This window comes from Symphalangus syndactylus, chromosome 21, assembly GCF_028878055.3.
Source record: "Symphalangus syndactylus isolate Jambi chromosome 21, NHGRI_mSymSyn1-v2.1_pri, whole genome shotgun sequence".
Taxonomy (NCBI): domain Eukaryota; kingdom Metazoa; phylum Chordata; class Mammalia; order Primates; family Hylobatidae; genus Symphalangus; species Symphalangus syndactylus.
In genome coordinates, this window is record NC_072443.2 from 77,458,813 (window position 1) to 77,471,709 (window position 12,897).

Genomic DNA, 12,897 nt, shown 5'->3' on the forward strand with positions numbered 1-12,897 from the left:
TCAATTTATTGCACTGAGAGTGCAGCTATCAAATAGGTATTTATCACCTTACTTGTGAAAGTAGACAAGCTAAAAAAGAAAAGACGTATTAGAAACAGGTTTCTAAAGATAATATTGCCATTAAACAGAGTATCTGGTATATTTTCAGAAAATGCTCTAAGGTTTGCAAATACATCTGTATGCTTTAATAGAAACGATTATTTTCTCCAGAGCTCCTATAAGCATTGCAGAAAAAATAAGAAACAAGACAGTGGAATCGCTTTTTCTTTACTTTTAAGGTGGCAAAGGGTGTATTTTATCAGGCTAATGCCAGTTTTAACACCAACACTTACTTCACCAGCTTAGTAGAAAAGCAATGCAAAATATAAACTAGATTTCTGTTGATGACGAAAGGTCACCTTCAGTTAATCTACTTATTATCTCTAAAGGTTCCAAAGAGTAGAAGGCTACTCCAAATAGACTTGAAATGCTGGTAATGATGCTGAGTTTATAAGCAAAAGTAAATAACAATAAGATGTGAATGTGATAAGAAATCAAAAATGTTATGCAAGTCATAAATTCAACAAATATTTACTAGGTGTCAAGTACTGTAGTCAAGAAAAGAAAAAGTAACAGTCCCTAGGTCTAATACTTGAGGAAGGTATGGTGGGGGCAGAAGAGGATTATAAAAGAAAGAAGTGAAGTGACAGAGAAAGCTTCACAGAGGTGCCTGTTATAATCTAGGCAGAAAAAAATTGGTTGCCAGGCGGGAAAAAAAACACAATCAAAATAGACTCAGATGGCTGAAGACAACATTTAAAAATAGAATCTCCATAGATAAGTGTAACTTTCCACTATCACCTGGCCAGAATAATGAGCCTACAAAAAACACATAAAGAAATAATTTTATATTTGAAATGGATACTAATAAATATCTTAAACAAAAAATCTCTAGAGACCCAAAATGTTTAAAGTGAGAAACTTCAGTGGCAAACACAAAGCATGACGTAAAGAATGGCTTTAACAGCAACCACAATACACGCTTCCACAGAAGATACAGAACTTCCCACATTCCAAGTGTGAAGCACTTTACATACATCAGCTCACGTAATTCTCTCCAGAATCTTCTGACGTATATGTAATTTTTATTATCTTGTCATTTTATAGACAAAAACATTGTGGCTCACGCCTATAATTCTAGCACTTTGGGAGGCCACGATGGGAAGATCACTTGAGGCCAAGAGTTTGAGACTAGCCTGATTAACATAGTGAGATCCCATCTCTAAGAAAAAAACTGTCTAAAGATGAGGCTCAAAGATGTTAAGTAACTCAAAGATTAAACAGCGAGTAGGAAAGCTGGGATCTGGATGGGACACTCTGGTGTGGGCATGAAAACACATGGGTTTGGATCTATAGGATATAGTTGTCCTAGTAACACACAGATAAGCATTCATGAGACACTTTACTTCCACACGCAAATCATACTTTCTACTGGAATGATTAACATATCCAAGTGAATGAACAAATTATGTCAATGTCTGAAACAACTTGCTTAAATGAGTTTGAAATGATTTTTCTAAATGAGGAATTGTCTGAATACAGAACTTCAGAAATGTAATATTGAGACCAATCTAAAAAGAATGTTATTTACAAATTATTCATTTGAGTGCAACCTTAAATTCATAAAACAACAATAATCAGAACCTGACTGGTAAAAAATACTATACATAAATTATGAAAATATTTTGAAATTACGTATTTGCTCATCTATTTGGAGGGACAACAGAATTGTAATAAACGAAACAGCTGGAAGACATTACTCACAGGAAGACTATGTATTGATTATGAAAGACATAAGACTATGTATTGACATATGAAATTCACATAATTTTAGACTGGAATGTGGGATAAAAATATAGTACAGGTAACAATATAAATTATTACTATTGACAATATTAGTTGGGATTTACTGACTACCTACAATGCTCTAGGCACTAGGCTAAAGATTTTACATGTATAATCTCATTCAATGTTGAGAAGTATATTATTCTCCACAAAAACAGGTGAGGGGCAAGTTCTAGGAGATTTTAAGTAACTTGCCTAGGTCACATAGATAGTAAATGGGAAAACTGAGGCTGGTTCGTTCTGCAAATACCATTATGTTTCCTCACTATCATATACAGCTCAACTTCTAGTCGAACTACATCATAACACACACATTATTAAATATTTTGAAGTTAATACAATGAATTTAAATAATGTGGGTTTACAGAAGTTTTTTTAAAAGAACCTGTCAAAAATTTTTAAAATTTCCATAATTTCTCAACCTAAATAAGTAATTTCATTGCCACAGAGGTCTAATAATCATTTCTGTCAAGGCAGATAAATGATTGGAGGAGAGGGGCATTAAGTGGCCCAAACGTGAAGAAGCAGTATTGGAGTCTCAACTCACTGAGGAGGTTGTATACCAAAATAACAATAAGAAATTTAAAAAGCAAGGGGCCACATTTTCCCTGATGTTTGCTTATTTATCCCAATTCAATGTCCCATTTCCTTTTTCTGTTCAAATGTAAGTAACTTAAGAGACAGGATCTTGTTCTGTTACCCAGGGTGGAGTGCAGTGAAGTGATCACAGCCCACTGCAGCCTCCAACTTCTGCACTCAAGCAATCCTCCCACCTCAGCCTCCTGAGTAACTGGGACTATGGGCAAGGGCCATCATGCCCGGCTAATTTATTTTTTTGAGGCGGCATCTTGCTATGTTTGAGCAGGGTAGTCTCAAACTCCTGATCTCAAGTGATCCTCCCACCCCAGCCTCCCAAGTAGCCGGAATTACAGTATAAATGAAATTTTCACATGAATCTATGGTTACATTAATGAGAAATATCAAGTTTAAGTAACGAGAACAGAAGTCAAAAATGTTCTTAGTTTCACTTTGGTAATTTTTCTTAAGTAAAGCTTCCTTAATATAGGTTGATTAGAAACCATTTCTAACAGGTTGTATGACACTTATTTTGAAATAATTTTAGATTTACAGAAGAGTTACAAAAACAGGAGCATTCCACCGATTGCTGCAGCTCGTGCCTATAATCCCAGCACTTGCTGGAGTCTGAGGTGGGAGGATCACTTGAGCCCAGGAGTTTGAGACCAGCCTGAGCAACACAGGGAGACCCTGTCTCTACAAAAAAATTTAAAAATTAGCCAGATGTGGTGGCACACCCCTGAGTCCCAGCTACTAGGGAGGCTGAGGTAGGAGGATTGCTTGAGCCTGGGAGATTGAAGCTGCAGTTATCAGCGATCACACCACTGCACTCCAGCCTGGGTGACAGAGCAAGACCCTATCTCAAAAAATATTAATAATAAAGTTCCCACATATCCTTCACCCAGCTTCCATAGTGTAATTATCAAAGCACAAGACTGAGATTGGTACAATACTATTAACTAAGCTACAGACCCTAGCTGAGTTTCACCATAATAACTATTGTTTAAAAGTAAGCAATTTTTAAACATCAGCTTGACTTTTTAAATTAACAATATTTGTATTATTCATTAGGATACTCAGTGATATCACTACAAAAACAATCAGGATGTAATTTCCCAAGTGATTCTTCACTTAATGCTAAAGGCCTATCAGAGGAAGAATAGCACGAAGTAGTTTGGCTCCCCGACCCCCACCCCAAGATAATAGCTATTAGCACCAGTAGTCGTAGGCCAGAAAGCAAACACGAGGCACAATACTACGAAGTGGCTGGGAGTCCAACCCCAGACCAAGTGTCTTCTATTTAAAGTATATCATGAAGAGAAGGCTTTGTTTTTCACTTTTTAAAGACCCACCCAAATAAGCACTATTGTCTTATGAATAACAAATTGAAAATAAGTGTTTTGGCTCCAGTGAACAAATACTTACAACTTGGGACTTCTTTAGCTGCTCTATTCAAAAGCAGTTACATGGCTTCCAACCTTACAAGATGATATTTTACTATATTTTATGCATGTAGTAAAATAGGTATGTGCACAGAATCATCTACTCAATTCCAAATTAGTAACATCAGATGACAAAATTTAAGATAATGGAAAGGATAATGCTTAGTTTTTTCAAACCTAGGCTTGCTCTTGATATCATCCTCTGGGTAGGTCTCACTGCTGTGAGTTTACTACCAGAAGTTTATAACAGATTAAAGACACGAGACAATGATTTTCGTGCAAATACTTTCCATACTGTAGTTGATCAAGCTATTGTGTAGCTTTTGCACATATATTTTTAAAAACAAAGCAACAGCTGCCTATAATTTTATCATTCAATCAGATGAACCATCTCTCTGTGAAGTACTTACCTACTACTATGTCTACAAAAAAGATTTCTAATAGCAAGTTCAGAAACTGAAAACAGTATCAAACATAACTGGGAACCACAATTCGGCTTTCATTCCGCCACACCATAGCTCTTGTAATACAAACTAGTGGCTAAAAGGCTAAAATGAATTTTTCATATAGCACTATTTTCATAATTAAAAATGGATATACCTAACTGATAATTAGGAATCCCTTATGGTATACAGGCTGATTTGGGTTATGATGGCAGCTAGACTGAAACTATTCTGGGATGTGCAAGCAGCATCAATTTTATATGCGTTGATGTGTACCTTGTTTTGGGCAATAATGTATGTTGGCTGGTTGAGATATTTATAGATATTTGCATTCTAGATAAGTTGGTAAAGATAATAAGAATTTATAAGAAAATCTTGAACTAATGATTGTGCTGGTAATACAGGCAAAGACATTGATTATTCTTAAGCAAAAGCAAGATGGACTAAAATGCTGGGTTTGCTTAGTAATATTCAGGTGTTAGAGTTTATACAGTGATATTTTTGGATATGTCTGGGCCAGATTTCAGATATGTGGGGGGATATTTATTCTGACTGGGGGTTCTATGAGCTTTCTATTTGTGGTTCTTATTAGTTGTATTAGTCCATTTTCACACCGCTGAAGAAGACATACTCAAGACTGGGCAATGTACAAAAGAAAGAGGTTTTATTGGACTCACAGTTCCACGTGGCTGGGGAGGCCTCACAACTATGGCAGAAGGCAAGGAGGAGCAAGTCACATCTTACGTGGACGGCGGCAGGCAGAGACAGACCATGTGTAGGCAAACTCTTGTTTTTTAAAGCTATCAGATCTTGTGAAACTCATTCATTGTCATGAGAACAGTGCTGGAAAGATCTGCCCCCATAATTCAATCCCCTCCCACTGGGTTCCTCCCCGACACCAGATTCTCCTACTCTCATGAAATGGTGTAACTGCAGATCCTGAGCACTGAGCATCTTCTAATTCTTGTTTATATTACTAAAAGTATCAGAGAAATTTGTTGTGGGTAGGGTGGTGGTAGACATTTAACTATTATTAAAACAAGAATCAACAAGAAAAAGTGCTATTTATTCTTAGACTTGAAAACATAGCTTTTATGTAGTACTGCACGTTTAAAATACTTATAAAACATAAAAGAGAGGTCTAAGTAATTATTCTACACATTGAACTATTGATATAAGTGAAGTGATAATGCACTGGTCCCTGATTTCTATGACAGAGCTATGATTTCATCTTAGAAAAGCATTAGCATAATGTTGCTGTCTTACAAAACCAAAGTGATTTTATTTTCATTTTGCTTTAAATACTGCTTAGCTTAAAGATCACATCTCATCTAGCTATTGCTTTGTAACACCCTGTAGCTGTAAGCAAAACCACTCGGACCTGACAGTATTCTTAGCAGTTCTCCACACTGCAGTATAAACTGATGTCTCACACTAAGAAAATAGAAAAAAAATGCATTCTCACAGGAAATTTTATCATATCCTTTCATAATATGATTACTTTTGACTTAAAGCTTGATAAGAAAAGATCTGTATGGTTAAAAAGGGAAAACTCGTTTATAGCTGTGAACATACCTTTAAAAGAATGTATAAAGAAAACAGTTAATGTAGATAGAGTTATCCAACTTTGCATTCAACTTGAAAAAGAATGCTAACCTTCAAACAATTAGCAAATAGTTACATAAACACCTCCTGTGTAAAAGAACCATAAAGAATAAACAGAAGACACAGTTCCTTCCTCCAGTAAGCACCGTTCTGTGGGGAGTTAAACACAAGCACATGGAAAATGCGGTTCTGGCTGAACTCATTAACTGTCACCTTATCTGTGCTCTCCAGGGTTGGTCTCTGAGAACTGACTCAAGTGAGCACAGTTTAATCCTTGCCCAAGCTCAGCAGATTCAACGGGTGCTGGGGAGAGGTGGTCTAAGAAATATGCTGGCCAGGCTTTCCTAAGCGACATGTCATCATTAAGGAATCAATGCAATTTGCAGAAATGTCTTCAATGAGCTGACTAAATATGACCTCAACTTTTTATCAACTTTTGAGTATACGAAACTACAAAAACATTATGAAACACATCATGTGTGGTGTGCATAATTACATGTAAAGTGATTAAGAATATCAAGTCTGGAGTTACATCTGAACCTGAGTTCAAATCCTGGCTGTACCCCTTAGTACTCCCATGGCCTTAGGCAAGGCGTTCCAACTCTCCTTCCATTTTCACATCTACAGAACAAAGACCAGGCCAGCACCTACTTCACAGGACTGTCAAGAAGATGAATAGGAGAAGATGTGTGGAAAGTGTTACTACAGTGCCTGGCACATTGTAGCTTTGAAAAATGTTGGCTGTTCTTGCTTTTATGATGGCTGTTATCATCACTAAAATATCACCTGGTAACCTGAGTCACCTGTCTGCTACGCAGCACACAGTAAAAGGTGCTCAGGCAACTAGGTGAAAGACAACCTTGTCGAGCCCTGCTTCCCTGGTTTTAAGGTGGGGACAACAACATGGCCCACCTCTCTGGGTTGCGTGCAGTGTGAAGAAGACAGTAATGAATGCATTGTGCTTAACCCAGAGCCTGGCACACAGTGTCTGCTCATCACACCCTATGTCGTGAATGATCATTCCAATGACGTAAGTGCATAACTAAATAAACTAAGTGATTAAAATACCAGTAAGGAAATAAATAGGTGTTATGATTACGGAGGAGGCAGGAGGGGAAAGTCCTACTTTGGAGAGGGGTAGACTGGTAGACACTCTCTCTGAGGTGACATGTGATCTAAGGCCTGAGTAATGGGGAAGGAGGAGACATGAGAGAGGAATGGGGAAGGGGAATGGAGAGAGGCCTAGGTAAAGAGCTGGAATGAATGCTCCATGGGGTCAGTTATTTGTGTCAGTCCTCTTAATCACTGTATCCCCAGACCCTGGAAAATGCCTGGCAGATAATAGACACTCAGTAATGACATATACACTATTTATATATTTCAAAACATCATGCTGCACACCTTAAATATACAGATATTATTTGTCAATTTTCAAAAATATGAAAAAATCAAAATTAAAAAAATTATCACACACATAAAAAATGATGTATATAGAACGAAGGAAGAAAGAATATTTCTAGCAGGGAGATCTACAAATGTAAAGGCCTTGGTACATCTCAAAAAAAAAAAACAAAAAACAAGGGGAGGCGCTAGGCAGCGGCACAGTCAGCGCAACGTGGCTGGGCACAGCGGGTGAGTGACACGGGATAAGGCTGAGGCAGACAGAGGCCAGATTACATAGCATCTTGCCAGCCAGAGCTTAAGCTCTGGGTTTATTTTTCTTTTAAGGAGATGCCACTGACAGGTTTTAGCAAGGAATAGTATGGTCTAATTTCTTTCTTCTTCTAAGAGACAGGGTCTCACTCTGTCGCCCAGGTTGTGAGCTCAAGTGAGTCTCCCACCTCAGCCTCCCACACAGTTGGGACTACAGGTGTGCACCACCACTCCCAGATAACTTTTTTTAAAATTTTTATAGAGATGGAGTCTACATTGCCCAGGCTGGTCTCAAACTCCTGAGCTCAGGTGATCTTCCAGCCTAAGCCTCTCAAAGTGCTAGGATTACAGGCATGAGCCACTGTGCCTGACCTAATTCATTTCTTTAAAAGATCACTCTGACTGCTGTGTGAAGAGGATATTTTGGGAAAGCCTGAGTGAAATGAGGGAGACCACTGGAGAGGCCAGTGTAGCAATCCAAACAAGGGGTGTTAGAGGCTTGAACTAGAACAGTGAACTTGTTGATGGGCTAGATGATGAGGGATAAAAGAACAGAACTCTGGAATCATTCTTAAGTTTCTATTTGAGCAAGCATAAGACAACTGTGCTATTTACTGAGAAGTGGACAACTAGGAAGGAACAGATTGGGAAGAAGGCAAATAAAAACCGACAGTTCTGTTCTGACCTAGCCACTCAGAGACATCCTGAGTGAGGATGTCAACTAGGCAGCTGGTGATCTGAGGCTGCCACTCAGAGGAAGGCGCTTGCCATGGAGCTATAAATATGCAAGTTGGTATAAAGATGGTATCCAAAGTCAAAGGATAAGATAGAATAACAAGCAACAGGTCTTTGTCAGATTAATAAAAACCATGAAATCTATCATGCTTCTCTTCTTGTTGGGCTGCCAGAAAGTTCCAAGTAAATATAAATCTTCAAGGAAAATTATCTTCTCTAAGACTTTGGATATGATAATCTACCGCTTTTGCTTCTCCATCTCTCTATGGTGTCTTGTCCTCTTTCATCTAAAACATGCTTTTGTAAGCATATGTGTAATAAAGAAAAGAAAAAGGAAATGATGTAGCACGGTAACACAATTTGGGGAGCAAGTATTCTGCAATAAGAGACACATTACATTTAAGTTATCAGCGAGTTGTGTGCCACTCTGGTGGACTCAGCTCCTCAAGGGCATTAAGCCATTTCTTATTCATCTTTGCATTCTTGCGAAATGCAACCATATCCAACTCAGAGTAGACAGGCACCAGAGGTGCAATGACAGCAGGTATCATTTACTTGTAAATTGAAGGGGTTAAGAACACTAGTATCTGAACACTATAAGATGTTTTAAACACAATATGGTGGGTGATTAAATACGAATCAGTGACACAGACAAATCTGTGGTAAGGGCAATTCTTCAAGGCCTTCATTAGAAGACTTCAAGGAAATCAAACACTGAACTGAGATTTGAATGATGCATCACTTTTGGATCCTTGGAAGCATACTTCAGAAAGGAGTCAGAGAACAGGGAAGGCGAGAACATATTTAGAGGCAGTAAGGAGGCTATTCTGGCTGGAGGGGAAGAATAGCCTCCAGCGTGCACGCACACCCACACGCACACACACACACACACACACACGCAGAGACAGTATAGGGCACAGGCTGAAAAAACCAGTCAAGGAAGTTCTTGAATGCCAAAAACTTCATGTTTTAGAGTTTTAGAAAGTGATATGTTCCTGAGAACCTAAGTGTTACTGAGAGAGAAGTTTAAGGAAGATCAGACACATCCAAAACGTAGAATGGATGAGAAGAGAACCTACTAGGATGTGGGAAAGCATAAGGTACTAAGAATCAGGTGAAATGTGGCCACAAATTCCCAACAGTGAAGTCAACAACATTTGTTGAGTAATGTGATATAGAGAAAGAGAAAGAAGAGAATCAAATTTTAATCTGAGACTTGAGACCAGGCAGCCAAGAGAATATTGATTAACAGAAATGGGAGACAGCAGGAAGACATGATTTTACAAAAAACATGATAACTTTTAGACAGAGTTGAATTTAAGATAACAGTGGCCACCACCACCTCCAGCCCCTTACTCCCTGCAGTGCCATGTGATGCAACCTGCTAGTCTTGGCTAAGAAAAATTTTCCTGAATCATATTCCCACATAAACACAAATAAACACAGTGGAGAAATCCTTTCATATAATATAATCTCCTTCTATAACTGCAAACTGAAGTTTAAATAGCTAAAATTGTAAACACAAAAATAAAAAAGTTCCAAAAATTGTCTACTTCTACAAAAACACTATGATTGTACATTCAGATGTTTAAAAAACAGTATTATATGAAAAGATGCTCAACATTATTTAGTCATGAGGGAACTAGAAATTAAAACCCCAATGAGATACCGATTCACAAGTACTAGAATGGCTGGAAAAAAAAATTAATCTAATAGTAACAAGAAACGACATGGATGTAGAGCAACTAGAACTCTCATACACTGTTGGTGGGAATGCAAACTGGCACAGCCACTTTGGAAAATACCTTGACAGTTTGTTTCTTATAAAATTAAACATATACCTTCTGTATGACCCAGGGATGCTACTCCTGGCCTCTTACCCTAGAGAAGTAAAAACCTACATCCATACCAATACTATATGCGAATATTTACAACAGCTTTATTTATAATCACCAAAAACTGGAAAACAAGTCAAATGTGTATAAACTAGTGAATAAATTGTAGTATATCCATACACATATGGAATACTGCAAAGTAATAAAACAAACTATTGATACAAGCAACAACATGAAAGAATCTCAAAAATACCACATTAAGTAAAAAAAGCAAAGCACAAGATGGTACAATAGTACCCTGTATCTATTTCTATGATGTTCTGGAAAAGAGAAGACTACAGAACAGTGGCTCACAGGGGCTGTGGGTAGAGAAAGGGCACTGAGGGAACTTTCTGGGTTGATGGAAATACTCTATTTTGGTTATGGTGGTGGTTATAAACATTTATTGAAACTCATAAAAATGTACATGTATAAGGGGTGAATTTTATCATATATAAAGCGTTTCTCAAGAAACCTGACTTGACAGAAAAAAAAAAAATGGCAGCATCTTAACATTTGCTCAAAGAGAATTTTTAAATCATAGCATTGTCATCTATGATTACTCTGAAAAATTCTGGACATTTCTTAACTAGCTAGAATTCTACAAATGTCCTTAATATAGAAAAGAAATAAACACTGTTTTTTCCTTCTTTAGGCCTCAAAACATTCCTTTGCAGAGTTAGGGCATAAGGATGTTAGAGTGTGCAGAAACTGTGTGAATGCTGCTTATTGAGACACTAATAAAGTAAGGCTTGTTTGCTGGACAGCTGTTGGCTTCATTGTTCTTTTGTCACACATTAAAAAGGAGAGCTGTTATGCTAATGGAATGTGACCTTCTCATTGGAGAGCTGTTACATCATGCCCTGAAACACTGCCAGAGAACTCTATTTTCACCACGCACCACATAGGAAACGGTAAAACAAACAAACAAAACAACAAAAGAGCTAAAAAACTATATTAAATGAGCAATACTACTCCTTAAAATCAGATCACTTATTAAGAAATACTTCTCGATACTTAACATCCCATAATTTACTTTGTTAATGAGTAATGTTTTTTCTCAATTTAGTATCCTTTAGTATATACCTCAACAATTTATTTCCAAGTCCAAATCATTTTTATGATACTCTTCAAAATGCATTTTGTATGAGCACTCCATGACTAGTAAATCTATAAAATTACGAGAGTAACTCCTTTATGTTTGTATTAGCTAATGCCTACCTAGATTGTTTTATAGTCTGGTCATTTATGAACCATTTTCACTAGAACAAGGGCTTTCAAAGTTTTTGGACCATTATCCACAGCAAGAAATACATTTTACATTGCGACTTAGCACAGATACGTGTGTGTGCACGCATACATAACACTGAGGTCTTACAAAATAAGACTTACTCTTACCATGTAAGATGCCCTCTACTATATTCTTATTACGCTCTTTAAAATGCTGACAAAGACCCACACAATTTATATCCCGGCCCCCAGTTTTCAGTACCACTGCACCAGAAAGTGAAAAACCAACGTAACGCCTCTGCAGGTTTTGAAAGTAGGCTTTTTAAAATGTGTTTTTTGTTGTTGTTGTTGTTGTTAAGTTCCAGGGTGTGTGTGCAGGATGTGCATGTTTGTTACACAGGTAAATGTGTCCCATGGTGGTTTGCTGTATGTATCAACCCATCAGCTAAGTATTAACCCAGCATGCATTACTTATTTTTCCTGATGCTCTCCTTCCCCCTGCACCCCTCAACAGGCCCCAGTAATTGTGTGTTGTTCTTCTGTGTCCATGTATTCTCCTTGCTCAGCTCCCACTTGTAAGTGAGAGCATGCAGTGTTTGCTTTTCTGTTCCTGCATTAGTTTGCTGAGGATAATGGCTTCCAGCTCCATCCATGTTCCTGCAAAGGACATAATCTCATTTCCTTTTTATGGCTGCATACTATTCTGTGGTGTGTATGTACCACATTTTCTTTATGCAGTCTATCACTGATGGGCATTTGGGTTGATTCCATGTCTTTGCTATTACACTGTTGCAATGAACATACGTATGTATGTATCTTTATAGTAGAATGATTTATATTCCTTTGGGTATATACCCAGTAATGGGATTGCTGGGTCAAATGGTATTTCTGGTTCTACGTCTTTGAGAAATCGCCACACTGTCTTCCACAATGGTTGAACTAATTTACATTCCCACCAACAGTGTAAAAGTGTTCCTTTTTCTCCAAAGCCATATCAGCATCTGTTGTTTCTTGACTTTTTAATAATCACCACTGTGACTGGTGTGAGATGGTATCTCACTGTGGTTTTGATTTGCATTTCTCTAATAATCAGTGATGTTGAGCTTTTTCTCACATGTTTGTTGGCTGCATGAAAGTCTTCTCTTGAGAAGTGTCTGTTCATGTTCTTCACTCACTTTTTAATGGGATTCTTTGTTTTTTTCTTGTAAATTCATTTCAGTTCCTTGAGGACTCTGGATATTAGACCTTTGTCAGATGAATAGGTTGCAAAAATTTCCTCCCGTTCTGTAGGTAGTCTGAACGCTCTGATGATAGTTTCTTTTGCTGTGCAGAAGCGCTTTAGTTTAATTTGATCCCATTTGTCAATTTTCGCTTTTGTTGCAATTGCTTTTCAGGTTTTCGTCATGAAATATTTGCCCATGTCCATGTCCTTAACGGTTAATGTTGTTTTTTTAA

The 12,897-nt window shown here is 37.6% G+C and overlaps 1 protein-coding gene across 4 annotated transcripts in view; it reads right to left on the reverse strand.

The window, feature by feature from the left end:
- Nucleotides 1-12,897, reverse strand: part of SLC25A26 (solute carrier family 25 member 26) — a 172,001-nt gene that overhangs the window by 18,069 nt on the left and 141,035 nt on the right. The gene's annotated exons all lie outside the window — the stretch shown is intronic.